The 25,132-nt window shown below is 48.9% G+C and overlaps 1 long non-coding RNA gene across 1 annotated transcript; it reads left to right on the forward strand.

The window, feature by feature from the left end:
- Nucleotides 1–746: 746 nt before the first annotated feature.
- On the forward strand, nucleotides 747–25,124 carry LOC106740242 (uncharacterized). The gene is made up of 4 exons (XR_002090526.2): nucleotides 747–809; nucleotides 17,430–17,556; nucleotides 18,439–18,592; nucleotides 23,540–25,124. It is a non-coding gene; the product is annotated as an uncharacterized LOC106740242 (long non-coding RNA).
- The last annotated feature ends 8 nt before the right edge of the window (nucleotides 25,125–25,132 follow it).

Consider the following 25,132-nt stretch of genomic DNA (forward strand, 5'->3'; position numbering starts at 1 on the left):
GTGTGTGTGTGTGTGTGTGTGTGTGGGGTGGGGGGGGGATAGCTTGATTTACCTCGGTGCAAAGCGGACACACTGGCTCCCCCTCCCTGCTTGTCCTGGGGGGGAGGGGGTCAACACCACCCTCCTGCCCCCTCCTGATGATGCCACTTAAATCTAAGGGGGGCGGGGGGGGGGGAATGTGTGCAGGGATTTAAAGGAAACGCAGAGAAAAAATAGAAGGATCCTCCAGCAAGCAGCAGCAAAGCGAAAGTTGCCAGGCGGGTCCGGGGGGAGGGGGAGGGCTGGGCACAGCAGCAAAGCGGGCAGGATGCGGGCGAGCTGGTGCTGGGGTGGGGGTAAGATGGGGGGGGTATGGGCTTTGCCCTCCTCAGCCCCTCGCGAAGCCCGCGGCTCAGGCTGCTGGGGCTGGCCAGGAGCAGGGGCAGGATGTTTACACAGCCCAATGTAAACACCGGCGCCGGGCTTCTTTAATAAAAAGAAATCGGCGAAAAAACTCTCAGCCGGCCCCTGCCTGCCTCTCCCAGCACGGGCCTCGCCGCCTGTTTGTGTGTGTGCGTGTGTGTGCGCCCCCCCCCAGGGGTTGTTTAGATGGGGGGGTGTTGTGGTTGCTGTTATGTCAATACGTAGCGATGCTTTCATTGATCGGATTCGGAGTGAACACACGAGCGCAGACGCGCGCAGGCTGGAACCGACCCGCCACCGGGGGGCGGGGGGGCAGGGCGGGGGGGCTGCGGCTTCTTCAGCACAGGAAGGGGGAAAATGAGGTCGGAGCATCTCTCCATCAGCCGGGCTGTCCCGCACCCACCGGGGTAAGTGCCTCTCGCCTCTTGTCGCCTTCTTCCCTGGCGCGCGTGGGCAGGTTTGGGGGGACTGGAGGCGGGTGTGTGTGTGTGTGTGGTCTCTGGGTGTGTGCATGTATGTGCTCTGTGTGTGTATGTGCTCTCTCTGTGTGCTCTGTGTGTGCATGTGCTCTCTGTATGTGTTCTGTATACGTATGTTCTGTTTGTGTGTGTGCTCTCTCCATGTGCATGTGCGTGTGCTCTGTGTGCATGTGCTCTCTGTTTGCCCTCTGTACGTGCATGTGTTCTGTCTGTGTTTGTGTGTGTGTGCGTGTGTTCTCTCTGTGTCTATGTATGTGTGTGAATATGTCCTCTGTGGGTGTATGTGCTCTGTATGTGTGTGCGTGCGGGGGGAGATTATATTCTCAGTGTACATCTCTAGGAACCGAGCAGATGCACCGGCTTCTGCAATTTTATCTCTTGTCACGATGGGGGGAGGAAAAGCAAAGATCCCCCCAGCCAAAGTGAAATCAGCCCAGCCGAACTGCCTCTCTTTAAGCAAGCCCCGCCGGGACAGCAAAAGGGCTAGGAGACTCGTCTCCCATCACTGCCACCCCACCCCCTTCCTCCCCAGATTTGCTTTTAAAGGTCGGATGATAATTTAATACCTTTTACAAGAAAGATAGATACCCATCGGGTTTCCAACACACACACACACACAAAAAAAAAATCCCTCTTATTTGCAAACAATCGTTACTAGCCGTCAGGGCGCCTGACACGTTTGTGATACCACCAACAGGGATTCAGCAGCCAGACCTTCCTCGTCTGCCCCCCTCCAGCTCCCTTTGCTAACCCGGGAAGCAATTGGCAGCGTGCTGCAAAGCCAGCGGCACGTCTGCCCCCCCGGCCCGGGCAACAGCTGCACGTGGGACCGAGCCCCACGGGCGGGCGTGGGCAGGGCGCGGGGCGCCTGGCCTTGCAACAGCGGGCTTTAAAGGAAGAGATGAAGCGTGGATGAAGCCGATGCTCCAGTGGGGAGGCTGCTACTGCTGTTTCCCAGCCAAGCTGCCCCCTCCTCCCCCACTTAAGATGCTAGACAGAAGGCAAACTCCTTGCCACCTAGGAAAGAGTGGGGTTTAGGGCCTGGGATACAGCATCGTTCACACCTACAATGCTTTGCGGGGTGTCTCTTTGTATAGGATCCTCCCAATTTAGCTAGAGGAAGACGAGAAAATATCCGCCACCCCGAAGTGCTCTTTGCGGGTCCCATCAACATGCTGAAAGCCAGCGGTTTAAAACCAGAGGGAAGTAAAAAAGGAAAATAAAATAAAAGGGCAAAGCAGGGGAGGTGAGTGGTGCATCGTGTATTGTCCAGAATTTAAAAAACAAAAACAAACCCCAAACCAAAACCCACATCCCCTATCTTCAGCAATGATCGGATCCCGCTGTAACAGATCCTCTCACCATTGATCGCAAGGGAAAAGTAGCTCCTGGGTCAGGTTTTTATAGCATTTTCCCCGCAGTCCTACCTACCCCGGGTTCCTCTGTTTTGCCAAATGGACAAATATGTTATGGCTGGAATTACTCTTTTCGTGTGTGTGTGTGTGTGTGTGTGTGTGTGTATAGATAGCTAGATAGGTCTATAGCTATATATACAGTGTGTACATACCTATCTATTTGTAGATGGATAGATTATATATAGATATGATAGATAGATGATATATAGATATCAGTGTGTCTATTTCTAGCTACCTATTTATAGATAATTTATTTATTTATTTATAAAATAACCTGATTGGTAACCCCCCCCCCCGGGTCCTTAGAAAGAAATCCCCAAAATATAAGAAACAGCTTGGGGGAAAGGGGGCAGGGGGAGAACCTCCCCCCGCCCCAAATCACTGATGTAAATTCCCGCAGTATAAACAGTGGCTGCAGCTTGCATAGAAGCTAAAAGCTGGGAGGCAATTTGCACGCAGAAGTCACTCAGCTACTGTACCAGCAAAATAATTAGCTCCAGCAATCAGGTCCCTTTTGGAAGAGCTTTTAATGAAACCGTTTTCTTTAGCCTAAACGAACACGGGTGTGTGTGTGTGTGTGTGTCTGTGTGTGTGTGTGTGTGTGTGTGTGTGTGTGTACACTCATCTCAAGAAACAAAATTGCAAGAGCTGGTACATCTGCTGGGTTCCTAGTCATTGGGTGAGGGGGAGCAAAGACCTCATCAGCAACGAGGAAATCAGCCCAGTCACTTTTGGGAGTGTGAATATTTTCTTTCCCATCTCTTTTATCTGGTAAACAATATCGATATTGGGTCTGGGGAAGTTTATCCGTGTGCCATCTTCATTATGGCATACTAAATGAAGATGGCTGTATTGTATAGGTCTGGCTGTGGGGGTGGGGGGCAGGAGAAATGATGGTGTTTCATGCATCAACTTAGCTGTACACTGGGGGAAGGGAAGAGGTGGGGACCAGAGGCCGGCCCAGGAGTGTATTGGGACCGGGATTCTGGCTCCCAGCGAGCCAAGGCCTTGACTGTCCCTGTCAAATGGGAGAAAACAAGGCAGGCAAGGGCCAGTCGCCCTCCAGACATAAGACACCTCAGTGCTGCTCCGCGACTCTTCAGGGCTCCTAGAACATGAGGGTTGAAGGGACCTCAGGAGGTCACATCTAGTCCAACCCCCTGCTCCAAGCAGGACCAACCCCACCTAAAATCATAGGTGCTGGGGGTTGGGAGGATTTTTCTTTTACATTAAAAAAAATCATAATCATGGCGGGGGGGGGGGGTGAGGAATCTCTTGGGGGTTTTAGACAGAGCCAGATCTCCCAGTCTAAAGCGAGCCGACTGCTTGAAAAGACCCCTTTGCTCTGAAAATGGGTTATTTCCAAAGCTCTGCCCCTTCCCCTTCATTTAAAGGGGGAAAAAAGGGGGAAAGCGGCGGTGTTTTGTGTAAAAATAGACAAATCCGCGCTCTCTTCCTTTTCCTGGGCCGAAGGTATTTTTACTAGCTAATTGCTTAAGTGAACTAGACCCTGCAACAAGCCGGCCTGTAATCCGAGGCTGGAAATGTATATAGGTAGTATTGTTAGAAGCAGGCTCTGCACTGGGGTGCTCCTTTGCAGAGAGGCCCGGCGTGTTTATCCGAGCGCAGACCACCCATGCAGAGGGCAGCAGCGACGTGCGGCTATCTCCCCCCTGCCCCTGCTTTTCATTAACACCAGGGGCTTCAGACCAGCCCCTCGGCTTCTCTTTCCCCCCCTCCCCCCTTTTGCAGGCGAGTCTCCTGCCTCCTCGCCCAAAATCTGCCCCCCCCCCCCAATTGCAAATTGATCCTTAAAAGTTGACACAAGGGAGGAGGAGGCTGAGACAAGGGCGCTGGAGGTAGCCCCTGCTGCAAGGGGCTGCGGGCACGGCCTGGGCATGGCCTGGCTCCATCGCCCTGCCCAGGAGGGGCTGTGGGTGGGACCAGGGAGCCAGGGAGGAGCGGATCCAGGTGAGAGCCTGCCCCGGGGAGCTCAGGGATGGCAGGATCGGGCCCCTGCTTAGCAAGCTGGTGCTGTCTGTTGGAGCACGGGGCTGGATGGCAGTGTGGGAAGCTGGGGGCAACGCTTTCAGGAGGAGGTGATCCAGGTGTGGGGCAAGGGTGAGCTTCCCCTGAGCACGAGGCAATAAGAGAGGTGCAAGTGCCCCCCCCTTCCCAAGCTTTGCCACAAGGGGTTCAAGGAGCCTGGGAAATGCAATGCACGCGTCCACACTGCAGGGACTAGCTACGACCTGCTCCGGATGCAGAATCAGAGGCTCCATTTACCTCGGAAAGGCACCACGAAGCGCTCTCCGGCCCAGAGCACAGCCCCGCAGCACACACGTGTGTGCACAGGCGCAGGCATGATGTCCACGAGCGCGTGGGAGATACAAGCCCTGGAGGAGCAGGTTCAGCAGGAGGGAATAGACTTGCCCTTGGTTGCCCCGGAGTAAGGAGTTAGGCCCATTTCTGCACCCAGGAGCACCCCTGGAGCCGTGCCTGGCCCTGGCCCTGTCTGCTGAGCTCAGGGGGAGGGGGGAATCAGACGGGGCATCCCGCTTGGATGCGGTCTCGCGTGTGCTCGCCCCAAAACACCCACATTTTCCATGACGCTCTGCAATGAAATATTTGACACCATTACAGCATAGGAATGTGCAGCTCTCCCCTCCAGCCCCTGGAGCAGGGACCAGCTCTTTTCAGGGCCTTGGCTGAGTCCACCCGATCCGCAAGCGCTTCCCACAGAGGCGATCTTTAAAATATCCCCGTGTATTTATATCCCGGCGCACGGGAGGGGAGAGCACGAATACTTTCCTTCGGGCCCCATCCGCCTGGCTGGGACTCAGGGCTGCAGCAAGGCACCAGGGCTGCAGCAGAGGCTGTTCCTGGGTTGCTTAGCTACGAGCCTGCCTCGCTACATCGGGGCTAAAAAAATAAAGACGACTTAGACTGGAGGTGTGGTGCCTTCAACCAACTCCTTACACCAGTGTGCAGTTCTGCCCCCTTTGAAATCTGTGGGGAAACTCCCCTGGCTTTCCAGGTTTTGCACAGCCTGCCCCGGGGAGCTCAGGGGAAGCAGGATCGGGCTTCTGCTCTGCAAGCTGGTGCTGTCTGCTGGAGCACGGGGCTGGCTCGTACAACTGGGCTGAATTTGGGAGGCGGGGGCAACGCTTTCAGGCGTCCTAGCATTGCTGGCACCCCAGCTGAGAGACGGGGTGTGCAATAAGAGAAAGCTGCCCCTGTTCCACCATGCCATGCCTGGTGCATTCAGGGCTAGTGTCGGGACCGTGGAGGCAGTCTCTCCTCCCACTCCTCTTGCCAGCTAGGCCTGGCCCATGTGCTTTGCCTCGGAGCTTCCCTTCCCCCAGCGCGACCCTAAATCCAGGGACACCCTCGGCTCGCACCCCGGGGCAGGACTGCAGCTGAACCTTGCCGGGGGGGTCTTTTTGTTGGACCTGTGTTAAGGTGTCGCTCAACAGAGCCATAAAACCCTGCCTAAAACCCACCCAGGGTCCCTCTAACACCCAGAGCACTGCGCGCTCAGAGCATCTCGCGCAGTGCGCGCACACACCGCGCAACCTGGTTGAACAGGAAGGCTGAACTAGGCTGAGAACAAAACGTCCAGAAAAAAAATAAGTATTTGGAGATCCGCGTGGTCCCTTAGAAAGCAAGCAAGAAAGTAAGCAAGCAAGCAAGCAAGCAAGCAAGCAAGCAAGAGAAAGGATCTGCGTGGTCCCTAAGGAAGGAAGGAAGGAAGGACACACAGACGCACAGAAAGCAAGCGAGGAAGCAAAGCCCTCTCTCTGGATTTGTCTTGTCCAAGGGCAAGCAGAGTGCCTAACCCCAGCGCGTGTTACCCGCTAGAAAAGCGTCGCTCGGGGCAATGTCATGTCTGGAAAGACTGTGTCGATGCTACGACATTTATGTTACAGATACACAAAAATCCCTACAACGAAAATAATTAGGAAAGCACTCAAGGGGTGGGGCGGAGTGAAGATAAACCAGCCCCGGAGCCGCCGCAAGACGATGATTTCTAGTCCAACGAACTAACCCGGTCCTTCTGGAGCGAAGTTGCAGAACCTGCCTCTTCCCACCTCCAAATGTTGCTCGCATTTATTTTCCCCTCTCGTTTTTTTTTTTAACCTTAATCGCCCCCGGGCGTTTGAGATGACCCAGATCTCAGCTAGTGAGCAAGGCAGGGCAAGGCACCAAAGCCGGGCGGGTTTGCATCTCGGGGAGCTGCGTTTTCTGTTTGCGCACAAGGGGAAATAGTTTTGATTGCTGCGGTGTGGTCAGCAAAGTATTCCCTCCCCCGTCCCCCCTGGAAGAAGCCGACACCGTTTTGTGGTTGACAAAAAGCCCTGATTTCTAGTTACGCTTTGCGACCCCAAAAGCAAACCCTGATTGGATTTATCCGGGGCTAAGCGGAGGAGGGGGAGGCTGCCCCAGCCCGCAGAGGGAACCGCGCTGGGGCTGCAGGTTTCCACTTGGAAAAGGCGAGACAGCGAGGGTCTGAAGGTCCTTTTTTCTCCCCCCTGTTACATACATTCCCCCGGTTCTAGGAAAGCCTTAAAACCACTGAGGGGACGCAGAAGAGCGGAGCTGTGCTGAAAGCCGCGGGCTCTAGGAGCTCCAGCTCTAGCCCATCTCAAGGGGGCGAAAGCGGAGCCGGGCTGGCAGCCCGCACGGCATCGGATTGCTCTGTTGGAAACCAGGGGTGCCCATTTCCACCTCCCTCATCACCAGTGAGCTGAAGGCCCGGGCAGAGCATAGAGGAGGGGCAGGCTCCAGCATCGCCCGGGCTAGGGGGCTGCGGCTCCCGGAGATGCCCCGCGGGGGGCTTGGAGGAGACACCAGGGTTCAAGGGCAGTGCGGGCCATGCGGGCTGGCACGGGACAGGCAACCCTAGGACACTCTCTGCACTGGTTGCATTCAAGCAGGCAATGTTGCGAGGCTCAAAGCCTCCCCTGCACCCTCGGGCTTTGCAAGGTGCCCAGAAAGGAGGGCGGCGGGGCCAGGCCAGCCCCCTCCCCGACCATCCTGCCACGGTCAAGTGCAGACACAGCCCGTGCCCGGCCTCCAATCACTGGATCCATGCCCCCGTGCTTGTGTCCCCCCCTGAAGCATCGAGGTGTTTTGGAGAAAATCATCCCACCCCAAGCAGTGCCTGGGCTCACCAGCCCGCAACGTCCTCCTCTGTGCGCCGAGCCCTGATCCAGCAGCATCACCGAGGCCGCTTTTGGGAGCTGGCCCGGCTCAGCCACCTGCTAAGGGACAGCTCTTGCCACCCGCTCCGCGGCTTCTCCGGAGCACATCGCTACTTTGCACCGGGTTGGCAGCTCCCTGCAGTCAGCCACCCGGCGCCGGAGGCACAGGAGCGGGGAGAGACACCAGCCCGGGCCGGCTCTGCCTCTCCTCCTTCGAGCTTCACCCGGAGCTCTGCAAGCGCCCCTGTCTCCTCCAGGTCGCATGTATTCAAGGGAGCACCCTTGGGGAAAGTTTCCTCCCCTGAGTAACCTTCCCAGTTTCCTGCGCGTCGTGTGTCCGCTAAATTGCACCGAAATAAACCCCCCTTTCAACAAAGGAGCCCCCGGGCCCGATCCCCCCCTCCCTCCCACCAGCAGTTTCTCCCGGGAACAGCCCTGGGGTCCTCTGGGCATGTTCCCTTATCCGTGGACTACAGCAAAGTGGATATTTGGGAAAGGATCCGCACGTAGCTGCTTGCATTTATTTCCCCCCTTCATTAAAAATCACCGCCCCCTCTTTTTTCAAGCCAATTTCATAAGAAATGTAGGACTAAAGAATTCAGTATTAGAGATGAGCATCTCCGGGGGGGGGGGGGGGCGGGGTGTGAGGAGGGGGGATTTGGGGCCAGATCCCTGGGTCTGAAGCCAAACAGAAGTAGACTTAGCTTCAGTGAGGGGTCTGCTTCCTTGGGGCAGAGAGGATCGGGGCCTCTGGTCAAAGCAAACGCCCATTGAAATCAATGGCAAGACTTTTGTTGAATTCAATGGGGCCAAAATTGTGTTTGAGATTATGTACACATACACACACACACACACACGCACATACAGAGAGAGAGGGAGGAAGTATAGCGGTGCCCAAATATATTTAGGTTCATTGATTGTAGTTTACTCAGCCAATTAATACTGGAGGCAAAGCCGTGCTTTTTACCCTGTTTCCATAGCGCAGCTCAAATTTAAGCTACATACAAAACAGTAAGTGGGTGTCTCCGAGTTTGTATCTACTGTATAAACATTAGAAATCACTTTTGATCTGGCCCCCCCAGCCCCATAGGAAAATGCAATTTTCTCATCCCACTCTTCTTTCTTTAAGGGGGGGGGGGGGAACAACCCTGTTTTGATTGGAAACTGTCCCAGCACCAGCACCTCCAAAATTAATTGTAAAGTGGCTTTGTGGGGAGGTAGGGGGTGTCTTTATTTTTATTGCCAAGAATTGGTAGCCCAAGGAGTGGTTCACGTGGAGAGACTAAAATAAAAAAAAACGCCTTTGGAGGCTGGTTCAAGAGCTCTAAAATGCTGAAATGATGTTGAATCCGAATCGAAACATGCTGCCCTGGGCGCCGCACTGGGTTCATAATCCCAGCACGTTGTGCATGGGTGACCCCGGCCTGGGCTGGACTGGAGTCGGGGGTTTCGGATACACGAAGAGTCGGAAAATCTCATTTTTCATTTCCTGTTTAGAAACCAGAATAGGAGCCTCGTAAAGTGATCCCTCGTTAAGAATCGGTTATTATTAGCTTCGGTATTTGCCATTATCCTAACTCCCCGATACTGCCTGCAATTGCACTCGGGGAGAGATCCTGGGAGGACTGCACTGCGTTTGAATAAAATGGAAACACAAAGGGCAGATCCCAGGGTAGGCAAACGCCGGTGTTTCTTTCCGGAGTCACAAGCTGTGCTGTAGCAAGGCAATTTCTCCGCGAGGCTGTCTAGCGATGGGGTCGGATGAATTAAGCTCTCCCAGTGGGTGCATCTGTTCCTTGGGAAGTGTGTGTGTGCTTGCATGGAGCAGGGGGAGGAAAACTTTGCAAAAACTCATTGCAAACGCCGAGTCCAGAACGATACATTTATTTTCTCAGTCCCATTACGCTCTGAAATGTCTAAGAGTGGCCAGCAAAACACCCCCAGTTCCTGCCTCCTCTGCAAACGCATTTCCAGTTGCATATATACTTTTTTGAAGCTTAATCAGATTAAAATTGGCAAATCAAAGAGAAATGCGAAGTTTAATTCTAGCGTGGCTTGTCTCATCAGAAAGCACTGGAAACAAACCGCCTTGAATAATGAAATGTCAGTTTATATTATACCTGTAGGGCACAAGGGCTCGGAGTGAATGATCCCTTTAACTATTTTTTTTCTTTGCACCACGTTTATTTTATTTTATATTTTTTTTTACATTTTGGATGCGTTTAGATTAAAAATGTGTGTGTGTGTAGTGAGAGAGAGAGAGAGATCTACCTATACATATACATAGTTCTCTGTGTGTATGTATATACACACACACACATACACAGATACACATATATATAAACACACACATTCGCATACACACACTCACACACACACACACACATATATATATATATAATTTAATCTAAGCGTATCCAGAATGTAAGAAAAAATAAACGTGGTGCAAAGAAAAAATAGTTAAAGGGATTATTCACTCCGAGTTCTTGTATAGATAGATAGATAGATAGATAGATAGATAGATATCAATTTATATCTATATCTATTCCAAGGGGGGGAAATATGTTCGGGAAAGATATAGATATAGATATAGATATAGATCTATTCCCCGAACATATTTCCCCCCTTGGAATAGATATAAAGCTCCATGTTTTAAAGGCATTAATTTCCAGCATCTGAGACCATCAGGAAATGCATCAATTGAAAGAGGACTGCCTGGCTGAGGCTTTACTTTTTCCCCCCCTCCCTGAAATATTTCTACAAACAGGATTTAACCCCGAGTTGTCGTGTCCGTGTGCAGCCAGAATCACTCTAACATTAACTGCCTGCTTGGAGATGATTTATGTACGAATCTGTGAGATCTTCCTACCAATGCAATTCCTGCCTGTATACTTTAGGTATATAGACACACAGCCGCGCGCAGTCTCCTGATATCGTTACAACGATAATTAATACCTCGGTCTATTGTATGCCTATCTATCCACTGATGTCGCTTCTATGCAGATATCCATACACTAAAACCATATAGGGACGCATGTCTTGCATTAAAAAGCCTGACTTTATCCCAGCTACATAGCGGGTCCAAAAAACGATAGCCTTGAGTCTCATAGCGGGATAGACACATGATATACGCAATTATAAGCGATAATGATATCGTGCCTGGATATGTAGGAATTAGTTAAACGCTATATCATTAATTGCATTAATAGGCAGATTCCCACCCCGCACCAAATCCCGGAGCGCTTGCCTTTTCTCTGCCCTCTCCCCCGTGCCGCATTTCCAGGTGTGTCTCCCTGCTCCCGCCCCTCCAGCTGCACTCATTCGGGCACCAGCAGTGCCAAGCTGAGCTCTTGGGACTCAAGGCACAGGCACGTGTCAGGTCCCGTGGTTTCCACCGCTCAGACCCCTCCTCGACCCTGAAAGGACACGAGGAGCTTTGCTCGCTGGTCCTTGATTTAGGTTGCACCCCCATCTGAGAACCACCGCACCTCATTGCACTGATGAGGAGAGATGAAGCTGAGAAAAGTCCTGTGGTATGACTAGAAATTACCCTGAACCTTCCCGGCTGGGGAAACCGTTGTTTGCAGTCTCTCAGAGGGAGACTAGAAATTACAGGCAGACAAATTGCACCGATTTATTGCACACCCGGCAGCAATGTCAGATGCTGAGCACTTAAAATCAGATCTAGCTAACCCCCCCCACTCCAGCATCTGGGGGCACTAAACGCTCCTGATGGACTGTCAAGTGGTATCAAGTGCTCCGATTAGACCCAATACACACGTGCTATGAAATTAGCGCCGGCGGGTCGGAAAGGGGCATTAGCTTCACACTGGGAAAAAACGGCTCCAGAGTCGCAGACAGAAGTTATCTGAAGAAACGGGTTCTCTGAAAGATCCCCCCAGCTCCAGGTTAGGGATAGAGATTTCCCCTTCCATAGCGACAAGCTTTTGATTCAGCTATTGGAAGAAAACAAGAGAGCTTCCCTATTTTGATAGCTACCTGCATAGGTAGGTAGGATGGCAGATAGACAAGCGGTGGTACATGGTGGATGCCTAGATAGGGAGGGAGGTAAACAGATAGGTAGGTTGAGGGGGGCATATGGGGAAATACACATCCTTGCTCAGATAAATGCCCTTGCAGGGGACGAAGGATGGAGGTGGGGAAAGAGTAGAGGGGTGTGGGGAAGCTCTCAAGTGAAAAGGCTACTCCATCAATAGTGATTCTCTTATTAGAAGTGGCAAGGAGCCACTTCTGTGTTTCTCTAGGGCAACTAGCCACTTCTCTGATTCTCTAGACACCGCTCCTGATAACAAGCAGAGGGATCCTAATAGGAGCAGGAGTCAAGCTAGGGGTGCGGAAGGCTGTCAGGAGCCCAGGGCGGGCAGGTCCGCAAGCGGGGGAGCTTTAACCCGCTCGCCCTCCAGCTAACCCGAGCTAACAGCCGTGCGTGTGCACCTCCCAGCCAGAAAAGTAACGCTGTAAAAACCAGATGAGGCGGGCGATTATACTGCCCGGAGGAGACACACCTGGATGCATCACCCCCGGGTTGTCTTGGAGAACTCTGCAGCAGGAGGGCAGGGAGTTTCTCAAGCCTTTGTTATGTTAGATCCAAACCAGGAGTGAAAATTAGCTTTTAACCCGAGTTCTTCTTGAAAAAAAGAAAGAAAGAACCAAACGATGGCAATGAGAAGGACAGTTCACGTCCCACAAAATATTCTGCACCTTGACCGGAGAATCCCGGATTTGATGTTAGATGCATATCTAGATCCAGCTCCCCAGCGAGCAATACCTATTTAAATCTCGGGTAACAGCATGAAAATGCACATTATATAATATAATATATCAAACGTTATGCACTAGAATTATGCGCGCACACATATACTCAGCTCTACATCATGTGATATGCATCTAAAAATATGCCCCTCTCTCATATATATATATATATATATATATATATATATATAAGTATTCACATATATGTATTAATATATCAATATATAAAGTATATAATGTATTTACATATATGTATTAATATATAAAATATAAACATACAAAACTATAAATATATTCATACTATATATATATATATATATGGACATACGTGCACACACACATATCTGTACACACAGCTCTCTATCATGTGATATGTATATAAAATATAGAGAGGCACCTTTTTAGATACATTTCACATGATGGAGAGCAGAGTGCTAATGGTTAATGTCCATCAAAGCAAGGATTCTCCAGTCAATGCACACACACACACACACACACACACACACGCACACACACACACACACTCCTCCCCCCCCCCCCCCATATTCATTCACTCGCTAAGCCCAGCTAATACGCTTGCTGAAAGCCCCGAGCTGGTCTCTACGTTGACTTCGCTGGCTTAGTAGGTGGCCGTGTATATTTTTGTTGAAGTAGTGTTTATGTTAATGAAAAAGGATGAGATTACAAACAGACCACTGAATGCCCTGGATGTTGCTGCCGGCTTGGTCTAAACTGTATACTTCCAACCTAATCAGTTCTGGGAGCAAATATGATTTCTGTATTTTTAGCAGAAACACATTTGCATTCTTTGGGGCAGGAGATTTAGATGTGTATATGTGTGCGTGTGTATATGTATGGGTGTGTGTGTGTGTGTGTTCGCTTCCCCCCTTTTGCTTTGATTCAAGATGGGTACGAAGTTGGCCATGGGGATCCCCCAGGCTAAGGCAGACTGGCTTCGGGGGCATCTTAGCCTTTTCAAGAAATGGCATTTTGCAAAAGCTGTCACTAGCTGCCTAAGCAAGTAAGTAAGTAACGGTGCCCAGGAGGGATGCTCTTAGGTTGGCAGCCCCTCGGACTTAGGAGGACGGGCCCGATCCTGCTGCCCTAAAGCGGGACACGGCGCCGGGGTTGACACACGTTGGCAGGAGGCGCCTCTGAAAGAAGCGCGATGATCGCTCTCCTGCGGTTGAAACACCCCCCAGCTCGGGAGCAGTGAGAAGCCCAAGGCATACAATATATTAGCGGCCTCGTGGACCAGGGGTCCCCCTCCCCCGGTTCATCTCACTGTTATTTGTAGAGATGTCCTAAATGCAATAGTGAGGCGCTGAGATTTCCATCCCCAACCCCCTGTCCCTGCAGGGACGTGATTGAACCTGGACTGTGGAAGCAGGAGACTGACTCCAGCCTATTTTTGTTGCTTTAACCAGCCTCCCCAAACAGGCAGGACCAGGACACCGGGCAGCCCGAAGGGTGTCTTTGCTGTGTGCACTGGACCGCACGGGGTGGAGATATCTCGCTTTTAGCAATGAGCTGGGTCCAAGCCGGCCGGCTGCCCCGGGACAAACCTGTAGGGCAGAGGGGGATCATCCCTCAGCCACAGCATGAGCCGGAGAGCCCGCACCAGGCTCGCAGCCGGTCCAGCCCCGTCCCACGCCGGTCCCCAGCGCGGGTGAAAGTTGTCGGGAGTTTTCGCATCGATCCCATGTATCGCTGCTTTGTTTCGCTATTGCCTAAACTACAAAGCAAACCCCAAGTGTAAACAAGCCCCGTTTGAAGAGGATATTAGCAGAAATGGGGGCAGGAGAGTGAAACTTTAGCAGGAAAGAATTTAACCGAACAAAAACCAAACAGAAGAAAGAGGGGGGAAAAAAGGGAAAGAGAAAGAGAAAGAAAAATCTAAACAAAACTCTCCCCATGAGGAAAGATAATTGCTTTGCCGCATTAAAGTTGCGTGGGGAACTAGACCGACGGTTTTTGAGGGCAAGGATGAAAGCAAGAGTGTCTTTGCTTTGTTCGACTTGCTAACAGCCCAAACCCTTCCAGGCAAAAATGACCCTGTCCTTTTGGGCTGTGAGAGTCTTTGGAAACAGTACCTTCAGGTAGGACTAAGAATTCAATATAATATAATATAATATAATATAATATAATATAATATAATATAATATAATATAATATTCAGTGCAATACAGTGCAACATAATACAATGCAGTGCAGTGCAATGCAATACAATACAATACCATGCAATGCAATACAATACAATACAATACAATACCATGCAATGCAATACAATGCCAACAAGTTCGTTTGTTCTTTTCTGGTATCTGGAACTAAGTTTGCTGCTCGAAAATAGCACTCCAACTTTTCAATAATACTAATGCATCATATTAGCGCCCCCCCCCCTTTTTTCTTTTTGTAATAAAAGAGGCAATGGGCACAGAGTTGTTTGTAAATGGGTAGGATTTGACAAAAATACAGTGCAGACCCGTGGGCCTAAATTCTGGACAGCCAAGCACCTCTAATGATTTCAGGCTCCCTGGAGAAGGTGGACTCTCTTGCTTCACTTTAATTTGCGTTTTGAAGCACTTCAACTGCAGGGGACCTGTCATTTTGCCCCCTAAATCAATACTTCCTCCAGTTAAATTCAAGGAGGGATGGGGTTAAAGCAGGACCCGCGGCAAAGCCTCTAGAAAAAGCTCAGATCCAAGCAGGATTTCTCTGCAATGAATGCTCCCTGCCTTCACATGCTCCAGTCCATGCCTGCTGTTTGTGCCTGCATTTCTTTCAGAGTTTTAAAGCTTGTGGACAGTATAATTAGGCGGGGAAATTCCCCCTGAATTGCAAAATCTTTAAACTCACTGCTTGGGATCTAATAAGGGATCCCCAAGACACCCCCCCCCACACACACACACACTTCCACCCTTTCTATCCCATCCCACCCAGTCCTAGCTGCAGCATCCAAGGGGCTGTGCACCAGCCAGGCAAGGAGAGGCAAGAGTAGATGAAAGTGGTGTCACATTAATGTCAACTGACAACTCCAGCCCACACAGCCTTGATGGCTCATATTAATCTTGCCAATTCATCTGTCAGCACGTGGCTAATCCCTAAATAGCCTCCAACAGGTGCTTCATGCTTCCACCTCCTCCTTGTCCCCTGCCCACCCCCAGCCTCCCCTAAACTCACTTAGATGGTGACAGTGACTTTCTCCTGTTGAGCCCCAATGTACACATGTGTTTAAATAAGTCTTTGAAGATATTATTTAGCCTGGGCAGGGGATGCTGTGGCTCCCCTGATGCATAGTCATGCCTGGGAGAAGAAACCATTGAGGGACAAAGAAGGGGTCACCTGGGTGCAGCTCGCACTCTGGTTTTTCACGCACAGATTCCCACCCATCCCACCCCACCCTTTTATTCTTATTTTTTTTGCAAGGATGTTTCTTTGGATGAGCAGTCACTGCCATCTGTTGCCTCCTGGAGAGAGAACCAATAACACTTTAACCAAAGAAGCTGAAGCTTGGTCCCAGAGACTTCCATTTCCAGTGCTTTGTCTGGATCCCAGTCCCCTGCTCTCCATATCCGTGCTGGGCAAAATCCACACATAGCTGCCTGCTTCCCAGAAGCAGCTGGAAATACTCTCCTAAATCAATCTGCCCCGAAGACCCTCCATCTTCAAGCCCTTTGGTTTTGTCAAAGGGATTACAATAAAAAGATCTTAACTAAAGTTTTAGCTGGGGAAGCCATGTGATCCCCTGTGCAATTTTATCCTACAATTAAACTCAGGGTCAAATATTTTCTTCACTACGTTATCAGAAAATCCACCGGCTTATTATAGTGTATATTTAGCCATAAAGTACCGGTTGTATTGAGTGGAAGATTAAAATTATTGCGTTGCAGGGCACAATCTTTCTAGCACTGTTATTTAGCACAGTAGTCTTAAATACAGGTTTTTACATAGAGGCAGCCTTATTAACTACTAAAACTGAATCCAGATTGCTTTCTCCTTCCTACAAGGACAGGAAAAAAAAACAAGTTTTATTTCAGCTTGGCAACTTTGCTACATTAAACGGTTCACACGTACTTTTTAAACACTTTGCATCGCAGCACCCGCCTGTTGCAACTTATCTGGAAAATGCTAGAGTTTGTGAGGATTAATTTGACAAAGCTGGCTTCAGTCTCCAAGACAGCTGCTGGTATTTAAAAGCCCAGATTGACTGGGGAGTTTTTTTTCCAACACTGAGCACTGGAAAAGTCACCTGTGAGTGTTGCATCTCTCTACAGGTTCATTAAGTCCCGTGGGAATGTGTCCATTAACTTATCAGAGGGGTCTGCATCATTCATTTATAAGTCTTTGGATCAGATCTTAACAGTCCTAAAAAAAAGGGCCCTTTACCATTGCAAGTCCTTTCTATCCATCTTAACTTGAATTTCTGCTCAGCGGACAGACCTGTTTTTGTCAAGCCACTAGTCCATTAAAATGATGCCATTAATCCTTGTATGCTACACTCGACCTACAAACTGAGGACACGCTATGTAGCATGTCAGGAAATGACTAGCAGCCCCTCATGATGCAAATATTTGGACGAAGGAGAGGTAGGAAGGATTGTCCAAATGTTTACAAAAGCCTGTTGATATCTTAAAGGATTTATAACTGACGTGTCATCTCTGCCCCCACGCTGCTTCTCTAGCAGGTGCCTCCAGTTTCAGCATGACACATGGTATGTGCGTGTTGCGCGACGGGGAGACGAGAGGGCGGTGGTTCCCCGGTTCTGGGAACCCTGTCCAACTGCTGGTGAACATGGCCAGGATCTTGTTCCCATCGGAGTCAATGGCAAAAACTCCTCTAGACTCCCAGGGCTGTTGGACAAGACCCAATGTCAATGTCAATAACTCACGGCCCCTGCTTCTAATTAAAACCATGACCTGTGTATTTTAAACCCCCTTAAATGAATGTGGTTTGTTATAATTCTAGCCAAAAAATTAGCTTTGGGCCTAGCCACTCATTGTGCAAGCTTTATAGTGTAATGTACACATATCACCGCAGAAATGTTTTAAATGTTACCCTATAGAGCTTTACCTTTTTAAGGGATGTATTAGAATGACATCTGCTTTGCTTTAGAGAGATATGATACTAATATGTCTATGCTATCATTGATCTCACAGGTGATGCTCAGGACTATGAAGGCAACAAGATACAGTCCTTGCCCTGAAGAAGCATGGTCAGCATTAAGTCAAGCCAGAATAATGAAGAATAACTGCCTTTGGGCAGCGGCAGAGATGAAAGTAGAAAGTAAGTTCCCTGACTTAGGAGAAGGTTGTTAGGTTTTTTTACCTCCAGAGCAACTGTTTAGCTAGAAACCTATTCCAAATCTATCCACACTGTTATTACTGCCATCACCATAACACAAGCATTGTGGACGCAGATCGAACCAGCGGTCCATCACATCCAGTGTCTGCCAGCCCCCTCCGTTTCAGACAAAGGTATGCAGAGTCCTGCATCTAGCCTGCCAAATGGGAAAAACCAGCATAAAATTGGAGTCACTCTGAGCTGGTAACTCCTCATCCCAGGTTTTTATTTTGCCTTTGAAACACTTACATCTTTATCAACTGGAGCCCTGAAAATGCTGTTCTTTTCTTAGTAACACGCAGCAATCTGTATCTGCTGTAGAAAAGCCTTTAATTCATTACAGCCCTGTACTACCAGCATTTGCTGACTGCTCAGATGGGCGAATACAATGGCTCTATTGTTTTGTCTGGGGAGAGTGCATGATTGCTCACTCTTGGATAAACTGTATGTTTTCTATTTATTATCTGGTTTATTTCAATAACTTTTCTAAGGTCAGTGTAAGGCTTTTCTTTTTTTGGTCCTCATTGCACTGAAGGGAAGATAGCTGAACTGTAAAGGCCACTGTCCAAATGATGATTTTTATTTATGAAAAACAGGTACTCCTCTTAAGAATGGGGCATCGTACAGACTCTCGGCAGAAAGAGGGCAAAGATTTTCTCTTCAATGCACTTGTGCTTCATGCAGGAACTAACTCAGCTTCAGCGCCAATCCTCAAGGGAACTTTAAATATGGAGCACGGCCCACACCTTTATAATCCTTCAGGCTCACTTGGCTTTGTCTGTCCTGGCAACTCCTAATCAGTAAGCAATATTCTTATTCTCACAGGCTCCAGCCAGCATCTGCTGGACTCCAAGATGCTGAGCGGTGATGGTGATGGCACCTCCTAACGATCCAACCTGTTTGCACGAATGAATCACTGACGTCAAAGGAAGCGTGCGGGATTTCAGCGAGGGCAGGTGCAAGCTGACTTGTCACAGAGGTAGAGTTCGCTGCGGCTCGGCCTGCATTGCAAGAGGGACCGCGTTTGTATAAACACGTATGACATTCTCCTCGGCCTTCGCTATAACAAGATGTGGTTGCGTTGCGCATACCCCAAAGCTTTCCGCAGGCCGACCGTGCTATAGATGGAGAAGCACAAGCATTTCTCAACCCTGGGCTTGGTATTGTATTCCAGCGATTGGCACCCAGAGGGGATGTGGTGTGGGGCTGGGAGAGCCTCCATGCTCCGAGCTCCCAGCCCTCGGTGCATGGGAGGAGGGGGTGGGATCAGATAACACTGTGGCATTGTTTTCCCTATTCCCCAGACCCCGTGGAAGGCTCTGTGGGCACCATGTGGCGAGAGCACCAGGGACAAGGAAAGCTGCAGAGGAAGTGGGGAGGTGAGGGTGGTAGGCAGATACACATCATTCTCTCACCTAATTGCCTGGCCCAGTTCCCCAGGGAGGGATAATATAGGCCCCCAGCTATGTAATCTTTCCACACCGCCAGCTCTCTGCGCTGGGAACAAAAGCCCTGTTGAGAGCCAAGTATGTTAATGGATTACAAAGTTTGAAGTGCTGTGGAGGACAGGAACAGTTCCAAAAAACACAAGGACTTAGGCCATGTCTATACAGTAAACCTACCCTGTGCCTCTCACACTGCTCTGGACAGGCTGCTTCTGAAACTGGAACCAGTACAGCCACCGTCCTGAAGCGCTTCACGCCGGCTAATTAGCACTGCTGAGTGACGGGGCAATGTACCCCACCCCATGCTAATTAGCCAACTGGGGTTTAGGAGGGCAGCCAGGCTGGAGCATCACAGTATGCCTGCGGGAGCTGCTGTCAGGCATGTTAAGTGTGCCAGGTAGACATAACCGCAGACATCTCAAGTGGGATGTCAAGGCAAAGACTGACCCCCTGCTCAGCTGCTGCCCTAGAGAGGCCTAAACGGAGTAGGCAAGAAATGTAGACTGCAATCCTCTCAAGCAAATGAGGGACCTGAACTCCAGCCCCTTAAGTGAGTGCTCTACCCACTGAAGAAATGGACCCTGGGGGGAAGACCAACACCATCCCTGCCTCCACCTGCTCTCCCCACTCTGGCATTTTCAAAGGGAAAAGCAAGCCCTGCTTTATTCCTGGAAGCAAGGAGCAGGTTCATGGCTGTAGATCATATGTGGATGGAGGTGTTGACCTGCAGCCCTGGGTGGAGCAGGTCTTAGGCCTCCTGGGTGCCTTCATCATTGCCTTGCACTCTAAGCAGCTGTGCTTTGGGCAAGCTGACTCCTTTTGGCTCCCTGATCTCCATCCTAGTTGGTTTGGCCTATCCTGAGGGGCCTAATTCACCTCACACCCTGTATCAGGAGCCTGGCTGCCTCCTCCTAAGACACCTCAGACTTAGGAGCTGGGTGTGCAACACTTTATTGATTCTCTCCTGATCTTACACACCTTAATCATGCTATTGAAGCCAACTCTCCTGATCTTACACACTTTACCCAACATCTTACCCAACTCTCCTGATCTTACACACCTTAATCGTCCTATTGAAGCCAACTCTCCTGATCTGACACACTTTACCCAACATCTTACCCAACTCTCCTGATCTGACACACCTGAATCGTCCTATTGAAGCCAACTCTCCTGATCTTACACACTTTACCCAACATCTTACCCAACTCTCCTGATCTTACACACTTTACCCAACATCTTACCCAACTCTCCTGATCTTACACACCTTAATCGTCCTATTGAAGCCAACTCTCCTGATCTGACACACCTGAATCGTCCCATTGAAGCCAACTCTCCTGATCTTACACACTTTAACCAACACCTTATTCAGCTCTCCTGATCTTACACACCTTAATCATCCTGTTGAAGCCAACTCTCCTGATCTTACACACTTTACCCAACATCTTACCCAATTCTCCTGATCTTACACACCTTAATCATCCAACTGAAGCCAACTCTCCTGATCTTACACACCTTAATCAATCTATTGAAGCCAACTCTCCTGATCTTTCATACTTTAACCAACACCTTATTCAACTCTCCTGATCTTACACACCTTAATCATCCTGTTGAAGCCAATCAGAGTAACACAAGGTCAGTGGGATTGCCCCAAAATGATCTAAAGGGTCCCCTAGCTCCCATTCTGCGTAGTCCAAATCTGAAAATGAGGCAATACACTTGCTTTGGGAAAGCCCTGAGCACACCCCAATAACTGTTCTGGGCTCACACAGCACTGCTCCACAGCAGTTACGTTGCTGGGGTGCAGCATGGCGGGGGCATGGTTATCAGCACCCCTTGCTCATCACAGCGGCACTGTAGATATACCCAAGGCCAGGGTGAATTCCCCAGAGTTGGACTCAGAGTGTGTGGGGATGCCTGTGGTTTGGAGCAGGGTGGTAGGTTTGAGCAATTTTTATTTCCCGGGATTTTCATGGCTAATTTTCCCTAGAACACATAGTATTTCAGACCCAGATTCTTCCCTCTGTTCCCCATGTTCTGGGCCTGTATTTTTTACCCTGGGATTCTGTGCAGGGATGATGTGAGTATCACCCCATCTCTCACGCATGATCCCTCACCCCACGACCTAGCACTGGGCCGTGCAGAGAGACTTCCATAAGGGCAGGAGAGAAAGGGGGTAAAATGGAAAGGAGACCTCTCCAGGAGGCAGCTGCAGCTGTACTGTTGGGAGATTTTTGGGTTGCAAATCTGGACCTTACAATTGCCAGAGGAGCTCTATGTACTAGAAGCACTGACGTCTCTCAGTAGGGGAAAGGGGGAGTATCTTTATCAGAAGGGAAGGGATTGAAAATGGAGTCTGAAATGAGCACAGATATAAACCTGGATGCTGCTCACTCCCCATAGGGGATGAAGGAGTATTTCTTCATGTCATTTGTCACAAATTCTGCCAGGAAACGATCCTTGATGGGATGAACAGCCAAGGTGCAGTCCTTATCCACGCACAAACCGTTTTTGTCCTCCTGGAAAATGTGCGTCTTGGGATGAGGTCAAGAATGATTTCAGCTGAAGTTGCTCTGAAAGTGTCTTTGAATTTTTGCCTTCACTTGCATGGAAAGGCCAAGGAACATGCTTCTCCCTCCCCCAAAATTATCCATGTGGGAAGCCATTGGTCAAAATGCCTGGGTACACGAGCTTCACGGACAGACCGTGCGCCGCGTGGATCTGCACTATGGCAGGTTGGAAACACTTGAAACATGTTTTCTTGGAGCAAAATCGCAATTAAAAAGTTGTAAAAAATCATCCACATTTTCCTTGCAAAATACTGAACTTTCATTTCAGTGAAAACAGCACCCTTTGCATTTTCATTTTCTCAATAAACAAACTGGACCTTTCTTTTCTTTCTTTTTTTCTTATTTTTTGGGGTTTTTTTAAGGAAGGCAGACACTTCTTGGAATCACTTTTATTGAATCAAGAATTTTCTACCAAGTTTTTTACTGAAACTTTCTGACCAGCTCTCTTTTTTTTTCCCCCTAAGAGAAGGGGGTTATTAGTTTATTCACAAGCAAGAGTGAAAGAGAAGGGCAAGGGAAATAAGTGGGAAAAGGCTAATGGGTGCTGATTCGTACATAAAGGAACACAAAGGATGGTTCAGGGGCTAAGAGACCATCCTAAGTCTTAAGAACACTACCCTCAATCCTTTGCTCTCCAAAACACTTCTTGAGTGACCTTGGTCAGGTCCTTTAACCTTTCCAAATGGAAAGCAGAAGTAAGAGAGCCTCCCAGGGCTGTCATAGTGACAAGAAGGTGAAGGATCCTGAGGTGCTCAGACTCAGTAGCCATAAATACAGGAGAAATATATTCTCTGAAGGCTGTCAGGCAAGTTTCAGACCAGCCTCTGGGCCAGGCTTCCAGTACTAACACAGCTGATAAGTTCACTTCTTATTGATCCGTCATTTAGACTTTTGTGGGTGCACGGAGCAGAGATTGGTATGCCTTCTTCCCATGCTTTTCCAGCACCATGCAACTTCTATCACTGTAGATCACTTATTTTAATACCAATATTTGAAAATAAAGGGTCACTATAAACAAAGGTGTGGATTCTTTCCCTTCAAAACGGTTGCTAAAGCTTGTATGATTTTAAGATTTAAAAAAAATGAGGAAGAAAAAATCAAAAAGAGGTGGTGATAGGCTATTCTCTGCTGTCCAGAGGGCACAGACAAGAAGTAATGGTCTCAAAGTGCAAGAAAGGAAACTTAGGTTGGGTGCCAGAAAGAACTTGCTTATGATGCGGGTGGTAACTAAAACAGATTCGCTGTGGCATTTCTATCATTAGAAGTGCTGAAGAGCGAGTTAGACAAACACCTGGACGGTTCGGTTTGGACAGGCATGATCCGGCCTCGAGCTGGAGGGGGAGATTCATGGCCAGCCCAAATTTTATATCTATATATATTTGGACCTGGTGTGAGTTGCCCAATTACCTTGATGAACCGGGTCTTCCACCTTGCCGAGCATAAATACCTTAAAAGCCCTGGGCCCTAGTGGCTAAGTTTTTGCAGCCAAGTTGGAGCATTTTGATGGAGGCCAATTTCATGCCTTACAAGATCAAGCAATGTTCATTGAACTAATATTAGTTTCATGGAACCATGCTTATTTAATTACCTTACACAGCTATGGTATTTGCTAGCTACTTGATTATCGCATGAGGTAATATGCTTACAGAAGGTTTCCTTGATTTAGTTAATCATTTCATGGATGCATCATATTAAAAAGTATAAAACAAATTGTTTCCATAAAACCGGCAAATGATTTCATGTCACAGGTTGGTGAAAACATCTGTACTTGTTCCCACTGACTGAATGTGAAGAATTAAGGATCATCCTCTGCGGAGCTCAGTTTCAGTTCTACTGTGCACAAGAAGGAAGGAGATGTTAACGCTTTATTATTTGTAATCCTACCACTAAAACAATTTCCTCTCTTCTTTACAGATTTTTGGCCAACGACCTGCTGGGCTATCACCGCCATCTTTTCTTGCTCCAAAGGGATTTCACGCATGGTGTCCTCTGTTTATAGACCTTCTCTAAGGATCTTCTACAATGCAGAAAAAGCTGGCAACGAGGTCCCTTCCAGCCCTAATATCTTTGAAATCTATGAAACTGTGATACACACATATGTACAGATTGAGCAAAATGCCCGACTTTGAGCTTGACGCTATTATCAATGCAAAAGACGAGCTGACCTATATCAACCCTCCGCATCTTTATGCACTCCAGACAATTGAAGGGAATGGGACTCCAAGTTTATTCACCAGTGTGATGCTGCTGTTTCCACTGTAGCCCATGTTAGACTTGAACTACTGGTAGGGATTGCAATACCCCTCCTTGACCCCTGGTAGGGATTGCAAGACCCTTCAAGATATGCTCCTCAGAGATGCATATCTAGTGTGGGCCTGGGGAGATCCTTGTCCAAAGGGGCCCTGACCAGGCCGGGCAACTAGACTTTTGGGTGCCAGGCAGACAAACCCAGACTCTTTACTGCCTTTGTTGGGAAGAGCAGCGTAGAAATTATATAAATAAAGCAATAAATATACACTGATGCAGAAGGCAACGCCATAAATAATATAGGAGTAGGATGGTGGCAACTTAGCCCATTCCATGTGTGAGGAAGTACACACCTAAGTAATTGGTAAAATGTTATAAATGTCTCTTCTGGACTTCTATAAGTTTAATGGTGATGGTGGAGTGAACTGACACAAGGAGCATTTAACCAGTATAGGAATCATGGCATAATATACCTGCCGAGTGCTTCTAACTTAATGCATGTCTAACGCCAGAACTAAATAGTAAAATATCCCATAAGTGAAACAGGCTACACTGATAAAAGCACAGATGTAAATGCACATATACTAGGCTTTACCTGCCTTGCTGTGTTGGTCAAGCATCCACCTCTTCACACCCCTAACCATTACATGTCTGCAAGGCAGACTCAGCTTTTTTCCCCACCTATCTTTCCTCTCAGCAAGCTGATGGTAGAGAAGATCCTGGGTCACAGGTACCCACTGATATCCTTCTTGTTCTCACTTGCCTCCAGCAGGCACCAGAGGGAATTTTTGCAACACAAGGGGCACATCTACATGTCACCCTACAATGACATAGCAGCATGTTATATCTCCCTATGGCACACTAGAGCAACGTAGTCATCATGCAGGTCTACACGTGATCATCACCTGTGTCGCCGTAGCGGCGCACTCTCCCAGTATAGCGGCAACATAGCAGCAAAATCGAACCGTGTGCTGCATGCATGGTGCAGTAACCGCCCATACGTTGCAAATGGAAGTATTAAAGCACAGCGCCATACAGCGACATGTAGACATGTCCAGGATGTAGGCATGGCAAAGACATGTCTTGACACACATTGTTTCTAGGCTCTTAGTAGCTTGTATGTGTATCTATTCATGCATTAGTATACAACTTGCTGTCTGCTAGATTTTGTTAGTGTAGTTGCACTGAAGCAAATGTTCCCCTTTTTGTCTTTTTATTTAGTGTGGAAATAAATCATTTTGTCCACTTTCAATCACTCTG

Source organism: Alligator mississippiensis, chromosome 10 (genome assembly GCF_030867095.1).
Source record: "Alligator mississippiensis isolate rAllMis1 chromosome 10, rAllMis1, whole genome shotgun sequence".
Taxonomy (NCBI): Eukaryota; Metazoa; Chordata; order Crocodylia; family Alligatoridae; genus Alligator; species Alligator mississippiensis.